This window comes from Pinus tabuliformis, chromosome 8 (genome assembly GCF_031772625.1).
Source record: "Pinus tabuliformis cultivar Carrire ecotype Pingquan chromosome 8, CPIR1, whole genome shotgun sequence".
In the NCBI taxonomy this organism is placed as follows: domain Eukaryota; kingdom Viridiplantae; phylum Streptophyta; class Pinopsida; order Pinales; family Pinaceae; genus Pinus; species Pinus tabuliformis.
Window position 1 is genome coordinate 859,436,872 of NC_142294.1, and position 21,120 is coordinate 859,457,991.

Consider the following 21,120-nt stretch of genomic DNA (forward strand, 5'->3'; position numbering starts at 1 on the left):
CCATCCGCTTTAGATCCTCCTCATCACATCATAAAGCATATCACTCAACATTATCATTTTTGGCTTCATGCTTTAGGGGGCATCTATTACATGTCTATTTGGGCACATCACTCCTAACGATCAGATCAATACAAATAGGGCTCATCAAACCCTAATTTCAGTTGCCACATGCCCTATACAAGTCATCATATTGAATGTTTTCATCCGTGAAAGTTTCCTAGTTTGAAACCTTGTTGAAATGCCTCCTTGGGACACCAATGCATCCTTGGTCAAGGGAAACTACTCTTCATAGTAGGTAGGCCCATTTAGACATGCGTTGTAGAGAACTTAGGCCCACTTAAGCCTGTGCTGGGCAAAGTTGAGTGAAATTGGCATAAGATTATGGGAATATTCCTTGATTCTAGAGCATTCTAAAAGGATGCTCAGCTCTTATCTCATCCTATGAGATCGATTTTGGATAGACAATGGATCATTCAACCCTATATCCTCTCATCCCTTTCTCCATGGAAACTAACTATCCAATTATGGAAAACCATTCAGTACCCAATTTATGACAAAACCACTTGCATTTCCCTATAAATTGACCACTCGTCATAGTGATCAAGGGGCTGGAACTTGGATATTATAGAGAAATACTGTTGGTTTGAGACTTGAAATCATTGTCAAGTAATGTTATGCTACTGGATTGATGTGCTATTAGTGTGATGAGGGTTTGGACTAAGCTGGATGAGTGACACAGGATCGAACCACATCGGGTGCAACTTCTCCTATCAATCAATAATTTGTTTGTTCCTTGTCCCATAATTTTGTCTATATCTATGATGAATGAATGTTAAAATGTTGTTGATTATATTTGTTTACAATAAATAGATCATATGGTTTGATTGTTGTCGTCTTTTGTTTATGTTGGCAGGTACCAATTGAGAGAATTTAGTTTGAACGAAAGTAACACGAGCAACTCAAAGGAGATCAAAGGAAGCGAAGGATCACAAGTATGTTCCTTTATATTATCTGTTTATTGTAGGAAAAGGATAAACATCTTTACTTCAGTTGTTCTAAGTGTAACTACCCACTTAGGGAAGATGTACTTATCCGTAGGTATAAATTTCGTATAACAGTGGGTGACCACCAATATCCATCTAGATCAAGGTTTCCAAGACAATTGAAATAGAGTCCGCAAAATGTTCTTGGAGAAGAGTCTTCTCAGGTTCTTCTATGGGTTCTAAAATATCAATGGCTGCAGAATTAGGAGGAGAGATTGGAGAATTAAGCAGTGTATTTTGGTCAGAAGGATATCCTGAGCAACCTAAAACTTCTTTGCAATTCACAGAATTTAGAAAATTTTCCAATCCTTCTATAACTTGCGGTGTGTCCATTTCCTGCTCTTGAGGAAAATCCTTTTGATGGGTTTCTTATGTATCAGGAAGTTCCTGAGGTCCACTTTCCTCCAATAGTTGTTTACAATGGTCTATGTAATTTCATGACTTAGCCAAACTGGCTGATCTTCTCCCTTTTCTAGATAGGGAGGCCAAAAGGGAAGCCATTATTTTCTGTGCCCTAGTTAATTGTTAGGGGTTGGAGTTTGTGCTTTTCCTTGTGAGGTGCCTTCTATTGTAAAATTTTGGTTTTTATTGGCCTCCACATTCTCTTCCAACCACTCATTATTAGGTGGGATGTTTCCACAAAATTCAATGGGTGCTTTGGTTTTTGGTGGAACCTTAGGAGATCCTAAGAACTCTTCCCAACTCAACTGTGCTTGGTTGAAACCTCTAACAACTATAAATTTTATGAGCCAATGATGACTCACCACTAAGGCTTGGTCCTTAGATATTTTGAGTCTTAAAGTAGTTTCATGCAATAACAAATTCAAAAAATAAGGTAAGTTTAGGATTACCTTCCATCTCAATGTTTCCATTAACTTCAAATGTCGCCATTTTACCACGTCATACTGACCATCACACTCAGTGTATCTTTGGACGATGCCTGCTAATTCCTTCCATGGTTCTGGAAATGAGGCAGGACTGTATCCTTTTCCATTTCTAACTAGTTCCTCTCTATAATTTGAAAACAGGGACGCTGCGCTCTGTAGTGGATTATGAATTTTGAACCACTTCTCACCTTTTGTAGAAAGGCCTATCACTTCTATTGAGCATTAGAAAAGGTATGTAATTGCCACTTATTTCTTTATCTTTTCCTTTAATTCATAACTTCTTTATATTCTAAGATGGGCATATGATGACAGATTATGATAAAGTTAAAGGGATTTGTGATTAACGTAAAATTACTAATTATTCCCTTTTTCTATGCAGAAAATGAAGAAAATGGAAGATCGCCATTTCAGAGGAAAAGACAAGGCAAAACCAACTACTGCCCCTTTGAAAGGAAACCGTATCTAGATGCGGCAATCGAGATCGGAGCGCATGGGCCAGGAAAAGGAAGAAGAAATGAAATATCAGCGCAAGAGGACGAAGAGATAACTGAAGATTAAAGATATGGAGCTATCTGTATTTTTGGTATTTTCGCCTGGCCACTATAAAAAGGGACATCGCTGCTAGCCCAGGCGACGGATTATTGTTGATTGATAGAATTTGCTATTCCAATTTGAACTTTGATCATCGACTCTCTTTAAAAGAGTAATCACTATAACTCTGTTTTTATGATTAATACATAAACTTTGTTGCTGTTCCGTTATCTGATTCTGGAATAACTGCAGCAGTGCGTTCCTGGTGGCTAAGGGCCCAGCCCTAGTGGATCACTTGCTTCCTGTATCATCATTTTCCAATTACAAGTCGTGTGTGGTTTGATTTCCTTTACTTGCTTTATTCAGTAATCTACTATTCCTTGACATTTCATTTACTTGCTCTGTTATATTGAATTCGTATTTGAATAATAAGATTATTATTTGTAACTGAAGATGTGATGTTGTTCATTCTGAAATCATATCACATTGTCTAATTCAAACATTGCTGTTCATTTACAGATTGACACTACTGATCATTTACAGAGTAACATTGTTGTTCATTTACAGATAGACATTACTATTCATTTACAAAGTAACATTGTTGTTCATTTACAGATTGGTATTTTTGTTCATTTAGCTACGGTTTACCTATAATTGTGATTGTTGTTCATTCAGATTACTGTTCCATTACAACCGCAATTGTTGTTCCCTTATAACTGTGGTTAATACTTATTATGTTAAACTCAGATTACTGATTCCATCATCCTAGATTCGTTGTGTGTTTACATTTGATTTAGTTCGTTGTTCAATATTTTGTAGACTTACTTAAGCTTGCTGTTCCATTCTTGGATTGCTGTTCAATTCATTTACTAGTTAAATATTGTTGATTCAATTCCTTTTGGTTATGATTGTTGCTTAATTCATTCATGTAGGTTAAGCTTTGTTGTTCGATCTTTTCAATAGATTAGTTGTTGTTCCTTTTCCTGTTAATTGAATTGTCATTTCAAGTATTTGCTTTGGTATGAACAGAACGATCTGCAACTATAGCGAACGTTGACTATTGCTGTCTAGTTCCCAGATTGGAGATCTTCTCTTTGATTGCTTTTCATTTGCATCAGTTTACAAAGGAAAGAGTTATCATTACTGCATCCTTGACTGATAATTGCTGTAGTTTCTTAAGTGAATGATACAGTTACAAAGCATTTAAGTTTCTTGCCATTACATTTAGAGTTTGTTTCCAACATTTATTTACTTTTGTAAAAGCACTATACTACTAGCATTACTCTTGACAAGTGACCGCCTCAGACTGAGTACACTCTTGAGATAACAAATCGTACCTGGATTGATAATTAATGTAGGGTAAATAGAGGTTAAAAAGGCACTTTTTATCACTCAACATTTTGGTGTTGTTGCCAGGGAAGAGTGTAGCCATTTGTTTCTTTTGAGAGTAGTGTAAGTACCTGCTAGGAGAGAGTTGGATTTTAAAAACGGAAGGTAAAAACCTACGTATGGAGCATGTAACAACCCTGCTCCCCCACCCGCTTTCCTACAGATTTGTTGTTATTTTGGGTAGAAATAATCATTTGATTTGTGTGCATGACTAAGCAAAAAAAGCCTGAAAAGAATCTTAAACCATTACCCAAGCCTGATAAAGCTAAGGGGCTGGTGACCCTTGGCCGACCGACCTTTATAGACGAAATCCTTAAAAAAGAAGAATCTAAGCCTTCAGTAGGACCTAGAAAAGATGCTTCTAGACAACCTATTAGTTCCCTTCAGGTAACAGGATCACCATCTGTAGCCTTTGCTGAGGTGCATAGCCAACCAGAGGAGTAAGATTTTTAAGAAATTGAGAATTCTAGCCCAAAATCATTGCAAGAAGGGAACTTTAGTAATCTCTGCGAGGGAAGAGGAGAAACAGGGGAAACTGAAGAACCAAGATCTCCTCTTGGAATAGTTTAGCCATTAAGCAACCCAGATAAGGGAAGTGCTGTAAAAATCATCCAGAATGAAGCTGAAGAACTTGAAGAGCTAAAATCCCCCCAGACCTTAGTTCAACAAGGAATTCTCATCATCTTAGACAAAGGAAGTGTTGTTAAGGCCATTCCTGTTAAGGCCACTCCTGCTCCTTCTAGCCAACCTAGGAATACCCTCCTAGAAATCCCAGAAGGTTATTGGCACATATTTGATCAAATGACCCAGAACCAACAAACCCCCCAAACGTCCACACTGCAATATCCCATTGTAGATACTACAGTTAATGCACCTATGAAGGCCATTCATCTCCAGCACATCCCTACATTCCATGGCCTAACATCGGAAGATCCAGACGCATTTTTGTTTGAATTCAATGTGCTGTGCAAGGGGTACAACTATACCACTGATCCCCAAAAGCTGAAACTGTTTCCCTCTACATTAAAAGGAGCTAATTTACAATGGTTTATGGGGTTAGGTGGAGGTGTTATAAATGACTGGGATTAGATGAAAGGTGCTTTCCTAAAAAAATATCAGGATTATTGTAGGTCTAGAGAGTTAAAAGATGAAATATTTCAGATGGTAGCTAGACCTAATGAGACACTGGAAGAATATGTTGAACATTTTCAGTATAATCTTCAAAGATCTCCTTATGCATCATTACCCTTACCTGAAAATGTATTAAAAATAATAATAATTAAAGGCATGAAGGAAAAATGGGTTGAAACACTAAATATTATGGGAAAAGGAGATATTTATCGAGAAAATTTTGCTAACATTATTGATTTATGTATCAGGAGCTCACGAGGCAGCATAAGGCTAAAACCAGTGGAACATGACAGGTTCACAAGGGACAACAAGATCTCTGGAGAAGGAGTAACTCGCGCAAAAATTGGAAATTTACTGGAGAATTTCAAAACTAATATATTGGGGACTCTGACAATGCAGCTCGATATTATGCAAGTGAAACAGAAACAAGCAGAAGCAGAGCAAAATCTGGCAATATGCCCCAGGTGCAGAAAGAAACACAACCACAAAGTGTGTCCATTAGATGCAGTTCAAGCCTGTGCTATTTGTAAAAAAGACCACGCTACAGAGAACTGTCGCTCACTTCCTGGTCTGAAAGCAGTAGACAAAGACGAGGAAGAAGAACTAGAACTGGTGTACCTACTTAATCAGTGTCATCAATGGCAGTCACGACAATCAGGTATGTTCCCTGATCCATCCATCTTCTTCTTTCCAACCTCCGCATATCATGCTCAGCAATATAATACAATGTGGAAAAATCAACCTCCCTTCTCAAACTAGTCACAACAACCATTTCCGTCATCATCACCATGGTCGAATCAAGCAAGCCAATCTAATTGGCCAAATTTTCCCTACACTCCACCATATTGGCAAAAAAATGCATATCCAACACAATGGTCCCCTCCCACTTCGCAGAGTCAAGCCTAGCAGACAAACTGGCAAAGACCGATGAATCAGCTAGTAGGAACCATTCCACTCCCTCAACCTACACTGCTAGCACTAAAACAAAATCCCCAGTCCAACTAAAGTCCTCAACTCCCAGCCAAACCCAACCCGAACCCAAATAACAGACCGGTTCAATCCGTTTAAATAATCGAAATAGCAGAACTAGAAACCGGTTTAAGGGAGTGCAACGACCTTCAATTAAGGTCTGGGCGCATTATAGAAAAGGAGGGAGATAAAAATGTTCAAGTTGAATATCAGTTACTCGCAGAACAACCATTACAAGAAGAAGATGTGGTCAGACAATAGACTCGTGACCAATCAACCACATCTTCTCCCCCATTCCCAGAACGATTAATCATACCACGCCCTATAGAACATCCTGACTTTGATATTCTGAGAGAACTAAAGAATTTGTACATAAAAATCCCACTCCTCCAAGCTATCCAAGATATCCCAATATATGCAAAGACCATCAAATAACAATGTATAAAAAAACCAAGGAGGAGAATAACAAATAACCCAATAGTCTAAGTAGTTGTCACTCTATCTGATCTATTATCAAGAAGAGAAGCACCTGTCAAATATGAAGACCCAGGAAATCCAATAGTGACAGTGAAAATCAATGGACAAACCTTTTCAAATGCCTTATTTGATTTAGGGGCTACAATTAATATTTTAACAACCACCACTTGTCAAAAACTGGGCATTACATCAGTAGAACCAACCTCCATCTTATTAGAATTGGATGACCAATCAGTAGTTAGGCCAGAAGGTACACAACATGATGTCATGGTATCTGTTGATTCCTGGGAATATCCTGCCGACTTTCTAATAATAAACCCCAAAAACCAACTCGATGGACACCCGTTAATTTTAGGCAGACCTTGGCTTGTGACCACTAATGCTTACATTAGTTGCCGACAAGGCAATATGACCATAACTAGAGGGAGTAATATCAAGAATATAGCCCTATACCCTCCAGCCCAGCGAAGTGTAACAATAATAAAAACTAACAAACATCCTGTATCATACCTCATAGAAAACATTAGATTCCCATTAACCATAGAAGATGCCCTCGATTTTAAATATCAAACAAAGGATGATGTTATAACAGCTTCATTAACCAAGCTGAATCCAGATCCCGTGTACAATGTCACATGATAGAGGAAAAATTTGACAATGAACTAGAAGAAGATCCCTTCAAACAATACCCACTACCTCTGTTTCAAACAACAAAACTATAGAGATTGAGCCAAGAAAAACCTTGAACATCAATAATAACCTGACTCCTAAATAAGAAGAAAAGCTGGTCCAACTACTGAGAAAATATAAGGAAGCTTTTGCATGGGATTATCCGGACATGAAGGGAATCGACCCCCAGCTATGTACACACCACATTTATACAGAAAAGGATGCGAGACCCATTTGACAACCCCAACGGAGACTCAACCCTCACCTGAAAGACATTGTGAAAGCTGAATTACAAAAACTTTTGGATGTAAACTTTATTTATCCGATCTCCGATAGCAAGTGGGTCTCTTTGCTAGTAGTGGTCTCTCCGCTAGTAGTGGTGCCAAAGAAGAATGGAAAGTGGAGGATTTGTGTAGATTATAGAAAATTAAACAAAGCAACCCAGAAAGACCACTTTCCCCTTCCATTCATTGATTAGGTATTAGATACATTAGCAGGAAAGAATTCTTTTCTTTCTTGGATGGCTTCAGTGGATACAATCAGATTCAGATTGCCCCTAAAGACTAGGACAAAACCACTTTTACCTATCCTTGGGGAACATTTGCCTACAGAGTCCTACCCTTTGGCCTATGCAATGCCCCTGCCACATTTCAAAGGGCCATCCTCAGCATCTTTTTAGATTTAATAAATGAAGGGCTTGAATTATACATGGATGATTTCACACCATACGGAGATGATTTTGAGCCAGCACTAGACACATTGGAAAAGGTGCTGCAACGATGTATTGCCACCAGGCTCTGCTTGAGCCATGAAAAGTGCAATATGATGATGGCTAAAGGACTCATCCTAGGTCATTATATCTTAGCAGCTGGAATACAGGTAGATCCAGCCAAAATTCAAATAATTTTGCTAATACCTACTCCTACCACGTAGACAAAGGTACGCAGTTTTCTTGGATTTTCTGATTATTATAGGAGATTTATAGAACATTTTTCTCAAATAGCTGCACCTTTATACGCACTAACAGAGAATTCTGATTTTGTTTGGACAGATAAATGAGACCGTGCTTTTGAACATTTGAAAAAGCTGGTGTCAACAGGCCCAGTGCTCAGAGGCTCAAATTGGACCTGCCATTTCAAATTTCATTAGATGCTTTGGACATAGCTATTGGAGCAATCCTTGGGCAGGAAGAAGACAAAAAACCATATGTAATCTATTATATTAGCAAGAATTTGTCTCCTACTAAGCTACACTATACTATTACTAAAAGAGAATTTTTAGCTGTAATACATGCTGTAAATAAATTTAGGCATTATATCACTGGATATCCTGTTGTTTTATATATAGATCACTCTGCCATAAAATATTTAGCAAATAAACCTATTACAAATGGTAGAGTAACAAGATGGTTGATTTTATTGCAAGAATTCGACATCACAATAAAAGATTGACCTGGGAAAGAGAATCTTGTAGCTGATTTTCTCTCACGAATGTTGAAGCTAGTGAATGCAGTGGCAGTCGAAGATCAATTTCTAGATGAAAATTTATTTGCTATTACTGTCAAGACACCCTGGTATGCTGATGTTACAAATTATTTAGCAGTAGCCAAATTACCAAAGCATCTGACCCCCAATGAACGAAAACAGATTGTGCAACGTAGCACCCGGTTTTCTTGGATTGGGGGCTACCTATTTCATACAGGGGCAAATATGCACATCAGAAGATGCGTTCATGAAGATGAAATATTTGACATTTTGAAAGCTTGTCATGACGGACCGTGTGGCAGACAATTCGCGGATCGAAGAACTAGTCACAAAGTTCGGAAAACATGGTATTACTAGCCCACAATCTTCAAAGATGCGAAGAAATTTGTTCAAGCCTGTGACAGTTGCCAAAGCGCAGGATGCCCTAGATAGTTCGACGAAATGCCTTTATACCCATAGCTAGTAATCAAACCATTTCAGTGTTGGGCACTCGTGTTTGTTGGTCCAATCAACCCATCATCAAACCAGAAAACATATATTCAGGTAGCAACTAAGTATGTGACCAAATGGGTTGAAGCAGAGGAACTTCCAAGAGCTACAGAGGACTCTGTCATTCATTTCCTATTCCAAATATTTGTGCGATATGGCCTCCTAAGAGACATAATCATGGATGGAGGACCACATTTTGCAGGTAATAAAATCGCTGCAACATTAAAAAACTACCATATTCAGCACAAGATTACCACTCCATATCACCCACAGGCCAAGTAGAGAGCACAAATAAAGTGACAGAGGCAATATTAACAAAAACCATTGCATCACATAGACGTGATTGGGCTACAAGATTGCCGGAAGCCTTGTGGGCATACCAAACAACATGGAGAAAGACCACCGGTTATTCACCATATCAGCTAGTATTTGGAAAGGAACCCATCTTTCCAATAGAGTTCGAAATACAAATGTTGAGAACAACACAGGAGGTTGGTCTAGATTTAAATGAGGCCCAAACTAATAGACTACAGCAAATCAACGAGCTAGATGAAATTAGGTTCTCGGCTCTTCAACATACTACATTAATCCAACAGCAGAGAGAAAAATGGCACGACGCCCTGATTAAAAAGAAAATCTTCCACGAAGGAGATTGGCCACTCCTATACAATTCCAGGTTTCAGGATTTTCCGGGAAAACTTCAGACTCGCTGGTTTGGACCGTATGAAATCCAGAAAGTGCATGACAATGGCACCATTACTTTGACTACTATTAACGGATCTGGACATACCTTTAAATCAAATGGCCACCGAGTGCGACTATACCATAAACCGTTTACTTGGGAATCCTTCTACCAGCAACTCTAGGAAGATTCTGACATGCAGATTTTGGCTGAGGAAGAGAATTCTTGCTCGCCTTTGGTTCACCAAGTAATTTTATTGCTTTTAAATTTTGTACATAACTTTTTCTGTTTTGTTTGTGTAAATTACTTTCTGGATAGATTTCTGCATTTCTGCAAATTTTTTACATTTTTCTGTTCCTTTTCAAAGGAACAACACTTTCACCGTTTTTCTATTCCTTTTCAAAGGAACGACACTTTTGCAATTTGTTGTTCCTATCTTAAGGAACAACATTTCCACCATTTTGCTGTTCCTTTTTGAAGGAACAACACTTTTGCATTTTTCTGTTCCTTTTCGAAGGAACAACATTTTCGTTGTTTTGTTGTTCCTTTTCGAAGGAACAACACTTTTGCATTTTGTTGTTCCTTTCTGAAGGAACAACATTTTTGCCGTTTTTCCGTTCCTTTCCGAAGAAACAACACTTTTGAATTTTGTTGTTCCTTTCTGAAGGAACAACATTTCCGCCTTTTTGCTGTTCCTTCGGAAAGGAACAACACTTTCACATTTTGTTGTTCCTTTTCGAAGGAACAACACTTCCGCATTTTTGTTGTTCCTTCCGAAGGAACAACACTTTCGTTTGTTTGCTATTCCTTTCCGAAGGAACAACACACCCACATTTTTGCTGTTCCTTTCCGAAGGAATAACACTTTCTTTTTTGCTGTTCCTTTCCGAAGGAACCACATTTCTGCATTTTTGTTTCGTGCTTGATTTATTTGCTGTTCCGATTAAGGAATAGTTGGTCTTCCTCTTATGGAACAACAGTTTCGAGTATGTTTTTCTTTTGCTTGCTGTTCCTCTTAAAGGAACTGCAATTTTTGTGTGCAAATATTATTTTGCCATCCCTCTAAAGAAACAACGACTGTTCCATCCAAAGAAAAACACTTTTTGAGTGAATTTTTATTCTTTTTGTGTGATTCACCATTTAGAGGATTTTTGTGAGCGATGGTCATTTAAGGCACAACTATACATTTATGCACGAATACAAAAATTAGAGGATACTGAAATCAACAAACCAAAGAAAAATCGTTATCTTTAAAGAAATTGCTTTGAATTGATAAGAGAAAAGAGGAAAGGACACAACTATTTATATCACTTTGCTGTCTTTATTTTCACTAACACCAATTTGATTGATTATTTTTATCATGATGGTTCTTTCTAAATCCTCATAATTCTCTTTGATCATTATTATTGAATAAGAATAAGGGAATATTTTCCTCTATTGAGATGTTCAGACTTCTTCCACCATCCCTACTCTTAAGGAGTGTTGAGCCATCCTCTGTATATAAATAGGAAAGTGCTATATAAAAGAAAAGAAGGAAAATAAAACATACATATCTATATGATTACTAACATGATTTGTTAGATGAAGGATAGGGGGTCTCATCAAGAGCCAGCCTACCATGATCATAAGGAAGAAAGTGAAGTGGCATTCCCACTATGGCCACCACACCAGGGATATGATCCAAGAGGCACATCAGAAAAATAAAAGGTCCTTGGAACAGGAGGTCTCATCATAAGCCGACCTGTCCACCTTTCACTCCTTCTTGGTGAATGGCATTGTGAATTATCTCGTTACCAAGCCAACACAATGGCCTCCATTCTGACATCGCACAACACTTTCCTAGGCATACACAAAAGATTATGGTTCCAAGGGTGAAATAAGCAACTCTGTCAAGGTTATGGACACCTGTGGGCAACAAAGCTCTGCTGATGGTATTGAAGTCATATTTTTCATACACCAATTGACATTATAAACCCTTCTTCTTATATCTTTATAGTGATTTCAAATGAGATTATGTCATATAACCCTTTCGAACCTTTGATACATGAAAATCATTTATAAATCAATCATAATGGTTAAAGTGGATAATGACCGCATAAGAACTTTTACTCACGTTAGTTGTCCTATCCTCTATTTTTCGCATCATATCACGACATTTCCATATTTATTAGCAATTTCCATCATAAGCCTCGATTTCGGTAATCCGCTCTTTTTTGTAAACATGTCATATATCTATACACTTTTCCTTTATTCCACTGTACGATTGCAGTTCAGCATGCTACTCCTCTATTTGACAGCTGAGGATGGCCTATCACACTTCAGGGGGGCGCGGGTGATCTCCATAATTCACTGGCATACATGTTAGCTCATTATTCGGAGGTATTATGACTTCATCAAAACTCGGGAATAGCAAGTCTAACGGTATTGTATTTCCCAATATGCATGGCTTGCTGTTCAAATGCCATTTCTGTGTTTTTCTCTGTAAAAATTAACAGTGAGTTAAAGTTTGAACAACTTGTTGTGTCATCATCTTCTCTGTGTTTTTTTTAACAGTGAGTTAAAAATTTGAACAGCTTGCTATTCCATCGTCATCTTTGTGTTTTTACAGTGTGCTAAGCTTGAACAAGATGGGAGGAAGATCAATTCGTAGCGAGCCACAGGTGTTAATGGTCTCTGACGCTGCACGCGAAATCTTAGCAAGGGCAGGATGGATAGCCTACCTTAATTGTCTACAACAATCTAACGAGACGGTGGCAATTGAATTTCTGCAGAATTTGCAAGAAAATCATTCCATGGTGAGAAGGAAACACAGACTCTAAAAACCAGATGTCACAATAAGGAGATCCAAGTAGATCTCCATCCCAAAAATGTCATGATGGATAATGACCCGAGGATAGTAACTCTACAAAAATATTTGGCACAAGCCCAACAAACGATAGAAAAAATCACAGAGGAAACTGTTCCTCAAGAGAAATATCAGAAGTTATAATAGCAGCTAAAGAACATCAATGCATCGGAAAGCCATGCCTTCAATGGATGGCGAAGGGCAGAGGAAAAATTCAAAAGGGTAGCCCATAGACTAGACACAGTTATGAATCAAATGGATACCTTATGTTCTCTGTATACTGATGTTCCAGCGTGTAGGGCACTCACCAAAAACTATGCTTTGTTTTTTATGGAAAGATATTTACAATTGACAATTAAGGCTGTCAAGGTAGGGGTGTCTATAGAGATAAAAACCATTGATGATTTCATAAACTGTTGTAAGCATTACGGGGTGAAATTTCAGCGATTGTTATGTGAGTTTTATTTACATAATTTTGTGTTAGATGGAGAAACATAAAAGAACCCTATCCCTTTTGTGGGTGATATCTAGCTTCAGGCATTTATTTCTTTTGCTGTCAACCAGATAAAATGGCTTGAAGCCTACAATACCTTCCAGAGACAGGATAATGGGTTAGATTTGTGGGTAAGGGGTGAACCTAGAAACCCATTGTAGCTATGGAATAAACGTAGGAGCTTAATGAGAATGCAGGGTGTGATCCAGACATTGGGACCTATTCACACAACAGTCATCCAGAAAGGGGTAGAATACTTCCTAACCATCAAAGACCTTGCCATAGCAACAGTCAAATTCTGATAGCAGACTTCCAATCAGAATATCCAAAACAGAGAGCCATTTAATTATGAGAATTTTTAGCTAGCTGTTGACTGCTTGGTTATCTATGGTGATCTCATCTTGAGAGAAGGCCCATCTTGGTTAGGATATAGGTTCCGAAGTCCAATCATCTGGTATCCTGCACCAGGATATAAAGCCTTATATGAATTGCTTGAAGGTCAAACAGGGCATATTTTTGAAGTGTTAGCTAGGAATCATGGTTTTAGACCACTCACTGAAAATCCTTCTCTAGCCTATTCGCTCACTGCCTTGCATGTCAATTACAATGTTTTCATGAGGGCATGAAAAAGGGTAAGCAAGGGGGTGTGTTGAGCATTAGAAAAGGTATGTAATTGCCACTTATTTCTTTATCTTTTCATTTAATTCATAACTTCTTTATATTCTAAGATGGGCATATGATGAAGGATTATGATAAAGTTAAAGAGATTTGTGATTAACATAAAATGACTAATTATTGCCTTTTTCTATGCAGAAAATGAAGAAAATGGAAGATCACCATTTTAGAGGAAAAGACAAGGCAAAACCAATTACTGTCCCTTTGACAGGAAACCGTATCCAGACGAGGCAATTGAGATCGGAGTGCATGGGCCAGGAAAAGGAAGAAGAAACACAATATCAGCGCAAGAGGATGAAGAGATAATTGAAGATTAAAGATATGGCAAATCCCTCAGGATCCTTTGATCCTGAGGGATCGCTACCTCAAAGCTATCTGTATTTTTGGTATTTCCGCCTGGCCACTATAAAAAGGGACAACGCTGCTAGCCCAGGCGGTGGATTATTGTTGATTGATAGAATTTTCTGTTCCAATTTGAACTTTGATCATCGACTCTCTTTAAAAGAGTGATCACTGTAACTCTGTTTTTATGATTAATACATAAACTTCGTTGCTGTTCCGTTATCTGATTCTAGAATAACCGCAACAGTGCGTCCTTGGTGGCTAAGGGTCTGGCCCTAGTGGATCACTTGCTTCCTGTATCATCATTTTCCGATTACAAGTCGTGTGTGGTTTCATTTCCTTTATTTTCTTTATTTAGTAATCTATTGTTCCTTGACATTTCATTTACTTGCTCTGTTATATTGAATTCGTATTTGAATAGTAAGATTATTATTTGTAACTGAAGATGTTATGCTGTTCATTCTGAAATCATATCGTGTTGTCTAATTCGGACATTGCTGTTCATTTACAGATTGACACTACTGATCATTTACAGAGTAACATTACTATTCATTTATAGATAGACATTACTGTTCATTTACAGAGTAACATTGCTGTTCATTTACATATTGGTATTGTTGTTCATTTAGCTACGGTTTACCTATAATTGTGATTGCTGTTCATTTGGATTACTGTTCCATTACAACCGCAATTGTTGTTCCCTTATAACTATGGTTAATACTTATTATGTTAAACTCAGATTACTGATTCCATCATCCTTGATTCACTATGTGTTTACATTTGATTTAGTTCACTGTTCAATATTTTGTAGACTTACTTAAGCTTGCTGTTCCATTCTTGGATTGTTGTTCAATTCATTTACTAGTTAAAAATTGTTGATTCAATTCCTTTCGGTTATGATTGCTGCTTAATTCATTCCTGTAGGTTAAGATTTGTTGTTCGATATTTTCAATAGATTAGTTGTTGTTCCTTTTCCTGTTAATTGAATTGTCATTTCAAGTATTTGCTTTGGTATGAACAGAATGATCTGCAACTATAGCGAACGTTGACTATTGTTGTCTAGTTCCCAGATTGGAGATCTTCTCTTTGATTTCTTTTCATTTGCATCAGTTTACAAAGGAAAGAGTTATCATTATTGCATCCTTGACTGATGATTGTTGTAGTTTCTTAAGTGAATGATCTAGTTACAAAGCATTTAAGTTTCTTGCCATTACATTTAGAGTTTGTTTCCAGCATTTATTTACTTTTGTAAAAGCACTATACTACTAGCATTACTCTTGACAAGTGACCGCCTCAGACTGAGTACACTCTTGAGATAACAAATCGTACCTGGATTGATAATTAATGTAGGGTAAATAGAGGTTAAAAAGACCCTTTTTATCACTCAACAACTTCTGCTAAAACTTCTTCATTTACTTGTATTTGTCTACCCTTTACCATTGTTATTCCATTACTCAAATTCCTTGTAAATTTCAAGTCGACTTCATTATCAAAGCCTTCCAGTCGCAGGAAATATTCTGAGCATCTTACTTAGTCTAGAATACTGCGTGCTTGCTCAGAGATTCACAACTGGGTAGGTTCGCTATGCACCGAATGGATACCCATTTCAACTATTCCAAAAGGAGAAATTTGGAGCTAGAAACAACAAAGTTCAGTAGATATAGGGACAGAAGCACTGCAAAAAGTAGAAATTCAAACAACCATTGCATGTAATGATGTTACGAAGTTTTTAAGCATCCAATTATATTTTTAGCCTTTCACCCACCCGATCCAATTAAAGGTCATCCACAACCTTCTGTCATGCAATTTATTTGTAAGATAGTTAAGATGACTAATTAGATAAGAATGTAGTAATTAGATATAATGGAGAAACTATAAAAAAAATAGAAATAAGGGCGAGGTGTGCAATGTAATTATTAAATGCATTAATTACAAAACATGCTAACGAGACTATATATTTACAGAACCCAAAGCATTAAAGTAGAGTAAAAGCATGTCGAGATATTTTTATGTTATGAAACCAACTCACAGAAAGATAGAAAATATAGATCAACGACTTAAGAATCAACCTCTTCAAGGGGGAAACCTCCTTTACATTACACAAATGAACAATTTTTGGATGATACAAATGACAAGAGCTCGGGTTTCTATATATAGGAGTCTAAGGGGTCATAATATAATCAGAGCCGACATAACAATAATAATGTAAGGTCACAACAATAACAATAGTGGGCTTCTATGGGGCATAATAATAACAATACGGGTACTACATGGGCACGGCAATATAATAAAGGGGTTGTACTAATAATAATAAGGGGTTACAATAGTAGTATAGGGACCTAACATGCCCCTCTCCTTCAAAAAGTGTTGACCTCAATGCTAGTTCTGGATTATTTTGTCTAAAATTATCATCCTTACATGTGGAATCTTCACTGGGTAATTTCTTCCACTTGATGAGATACTCTGAAATTGATCGATTTCGTAGCTGTCAATTTCTTAGTTCTGTAACTACTTCAGGTTCCAATATGATTTTTCCTTCCTTGTCAAGTTCTCGCAAAATTGTTTGAACTGGGATCTTCTGAAAATTTTGAATGAGTTCCCACCCTGCTTCGTCATTCTTCCATTGATCCCTTGCTTCATTTATCAAATTTGGTTGGATAATTATACCAACCTCTAGCATTTCGGCAACCATATGTTCAATTTCACTCCTTTGGGCATATGGATATCTCTAAGGCCTGATGTTTGGAGGAAAACTGCCTGGAATCAAATGAGTAGCATGATCATGATCACGAATAGGTGGGAGGCCTTTGGGAGTCTCAAATACCTTAGAATGACTGTACAATACCTTTTGGAGATCTGGAGAAATAGACGATTTCAATGTGGGAACCTCTAGCAAACATAATTGTGCAATTAAGCCTCTTTGTTATTTATTTAAAAGCTTTGTCATTTTGTTAGAGATGATTATCTTTCTCGGTTTCCCTATGATACCCCTTAATTCAACTTCCTTTCCTTCGGAAGAAAATTTCATGAAAAGTTCTTGAAAATTAAAAGCTATTGTACCCAAAGGTTGTAGCCATTGGACTCCTACTACAACATCAACACCACCCATTGGAATTGAAAGCATTGGGCTATTCAATACATATTCTCCCATGGGTAACTTGATATTATGGCACTTTCTAGAGCAATTTATGGTTCCTCCACTTGCAACCATCACTTGACACTCTGGTGGTGGATATAGGAAGCAATTCAATTGCTTGGATATCTTACAATGAATAAAATTATGGATATTGCTCGAATCAATCAACATTATTACCTTTTTCTTATTGATATGTCCATCTATCTTGATAATTTGAGGAGAGGTAATTATGTCCAATGCATTACAAGATATTGTCGGATTCATTTCTTGATGCTCGATGTGATCTTTCACTTCTTGAACCTTTTTCTTCTTGATATGTCCTTCTATCTTGAGAGTTTTAGGAGTGGTAATTCTTGCTAATGATTTACAAGATATGGTCAGATTCATTTCTTCTTTCTCTGGGGTTGGTTCCTGGTGTATATCCTCTTCTTTTGATGTTTCTTGATCCTTTTCCTCCTCCTCTTCACAATCTATGTAAAATAATTTCTTTTCAGCACACTTATGATCTTTAGTGTATTTGCTATCGCAACTGTAACAAAGAACTTTTTCTATTTTTTCTTCCAATTGTTGTCGTGTAAACCTTGTAGGTTGTGGAAGGCTAGGAGAAAAAACACTTCCATATTTATAGTTGTTAGTGGTAGGATTCCTTGTTTCAATAATTCCACTTTCAATTTTTCTTGCCAACTTGAATGCCTTCACCAATGAATCAAGTTCCCAAAGATGAACCTCATGTTGAATGTTATCCTTTAAAGTACCTTCTGAAGACATCAATCCTTTGCTTCTCTGGAATATCATTTACCCTTATATTCAATTTTTGGAAATCCTCAATGCGCTCTGCCATTGAACCCTTTTTTTTGATATTTATCAATTGGCTAAAGAAGGTGTTACTCTTTGTATCCTCATAATGTGCTATCATTTCTTCCATGAAAATTGACCAAGTGACAAGTGCTTTATGAGAACAAAGCCATTTATACCATAAAAATTGATTTGGTTCTAAATATAAAGATGTATTATGTACCTTTTGTAACATTTGTACACCATGTAGATCAAAATATTTCTCCATCTGTAGTATCCAATTTTCGGATCCTTGCCATTAAACTTCCTCATATCACTTTTTCTTGATTTTAGGGACTTGATCTTGAATCTTCTATATATATGTAATTTAGGATATCTAAGGTCTGAAATTATGTCTTGTGACATCCCTCTACGTCCTCTTTCTAACCCCACCAATCTGATCAAGATTGGATTCTCCAATGAAGAGTTATGTCAAATCTCCCACGATGACCTAATTATAGATGGGTTCAGTAGAGAAAACCTATACGAAGTGCCATGTGTCACTGTTTTGACCCTAGGATCTAAAACTGATAAACAAAAAACTGCCGTCTATCTTATTTCTGTAACTTCTTTCGAAATTTCATTCTGATGCTCAGATAGAAAGTTATGATGATTTTCACAATGTCACCTGTTTGGGACGTAATTCAGGAGCCTGTAGAAACCCTAAATGTCTTGGACTATATCTCTGAAAATATAGCAAAACAATATCTGAAATGTGGGTTTGAGATTTACCACGCTTTTGGTTCAAATGGGTTTTAATTTCAAAGTCTGAAACATCGTAGAAAAAAAATTATAGCGAAAATTCCACGATGACCTATTTGAGATGGAATTATGAAGCTTGCAAAAACCCTAACTTCCTCAGATAATATATCCTAAAATATAGTGAGGCAAGATCTGAAATTTATATCTAAGGTTCAATGAGATTGTGTCTCAAATGGGTTTTTCTTTTAGCTTTTGAAACTACGTAGAAAAAACTTTATATCAAAAATTCCACGATGATCTATTTGGAGCAGCGAAACCCTAGAATCCAAAGCTCTAATACCAAATGTTATGAAACCAGCTCACAGAAAGATAAAAAAGAAAGATCAACGACTTAAGAATCAGCCTCTTTGAGGGGGAAACCTCCTTTATATTACACAAATGAACAATTCTTGGATGATACAAATGATAGAACTCCTTTCAATATATAGGAGTCTAAGGGGTCATAACATAATCAGAGTCGACATAACAATAATAATGTAAGGGCACAACAATAACAATAGTGGGATTCTATTGGGCACAATAATAACAATATGGGTACTACATGTGCATAAAAATATAATAAGAGGGTTTCACTAATAACAATAAGGGGTTACAATAGTAGTATAGGGACCTAACATGAACTTCGATCATGGATATAGTAAATTTCACCGAAAGATTTCCCTTTATAGAAAAAGAAAATATATTTAGAAGAGACTTAGTAGTTCTTCAAAAATTACATCCCAATATGTAAAGTTAAAATTAATGGTTCATTCATAGTCATCATTACCAATTTCCAAGGAAAAATTTAATAGGTTTCCATAGTAATCCAACGATTTTCCTTTATTATTGCTAAGGGAGAGCAAAATGGCTAATTTTAGATGGTAATTTAAAATGTACTTCAATACCATAGGCATGGCCTCTACTACCAATAGGCATCCATAGCCTCGACAAGGCTTTCTTTTAACCCACTGATAAGATAGTATCCCATTCTACCATAAAATATTCATAACTTTATTTTTTGATTATCAACAAGAGGCCATTGTTCTGGCATGGTGACCAGTTGATAACAATGACATTCACCAAAGTTGATGAGATGAACAAGCCGAATCGTGATGAGACCTCTTGTCCTTAGACCCAAGGATCGAAGGCCATTACTCTGGCTTGGTGACTAGAGTGGTAATGTCACCTCATTAAATCCTATGATCATGGTAGGCCAGCTTGTGATGAGACCTCCTATCTTTTGTCTGATTTTCTTTTTCTGTTTTTATTTATTATTATTTATTTTTCTTGTTGTTTTATGATAAAAATATTAGTGAATGGGTGGCTCATCAACTCCTTAAGAGTTAAGGATGGTTTTGAATGTATTGTCATAATTACCTTTTTAGCTCTGCCATTTTTCTTCCCAAAATTTATTTTTCAAAGAGATTGAAGAATTATAAGAAACTAAAAGGAAATAAAAACTCTAGTGGCGATTAAAGAAATACATTATGAATATCCTTATGAATTTACAATATCAAGGTTGTTAAAGTTTTAAGAGGCTCAAAAGTCTATTAGAAATTTCTTATAAAGCATTCTCTTATGGCAATCATTTGGGTGAATTGATTATCTCACCATGATATCAAAGAAGAGCTTGAAAATCAGACTAAAAGCATAACTATTTCAAAAAAAAAACTACGGATAGAAAGAAATAATCATGAGTAAGGGAACAACAATTGTGACGAAAGGAGCAACAACCGTGGCTAAGGAAATAACAAATGTGACCAAGAGAACAAAAAATGTGACTAAAGGAACAACAACCACGACCAAGGGAACAACAACTTTGACTGAGGGAACAACAACTACGACCAAGGGAACAATAGTTGTGACTAAGGGAACAACAATCATGACCAAGGGAACAACAACTATGACTAAGGGAATAAAAATCATGACCAAGGGAACAAAGGCTGCGACTAAGGGAACAACAATTGTAACTAAGGGAACAAAACTACGACTAAAGGAACAACAACTATAACTAAGGTAACAACAACTGTAGCTAATGGAACAACAATTGCAACTAAAGGAACAACAAATGTAAGTAAGGGAACAACAATTGTAACTGAGGGAACAACAATTGTGACTTAGAGAACAACAACACCCCCCACCCCCCCTTTTTTAAGAAAGAAAACTTAGTTAAATTTTTTCACAAAAAGTATGTACATTATACAGAAAATGAAAGAAATTCTAAAGGCTTTAGCTCACTGTAGCTGCGGGGTTACCTCCTTGATCAGCTATAAACTGCAGGTTGGAATTAATTACTTACCTCGT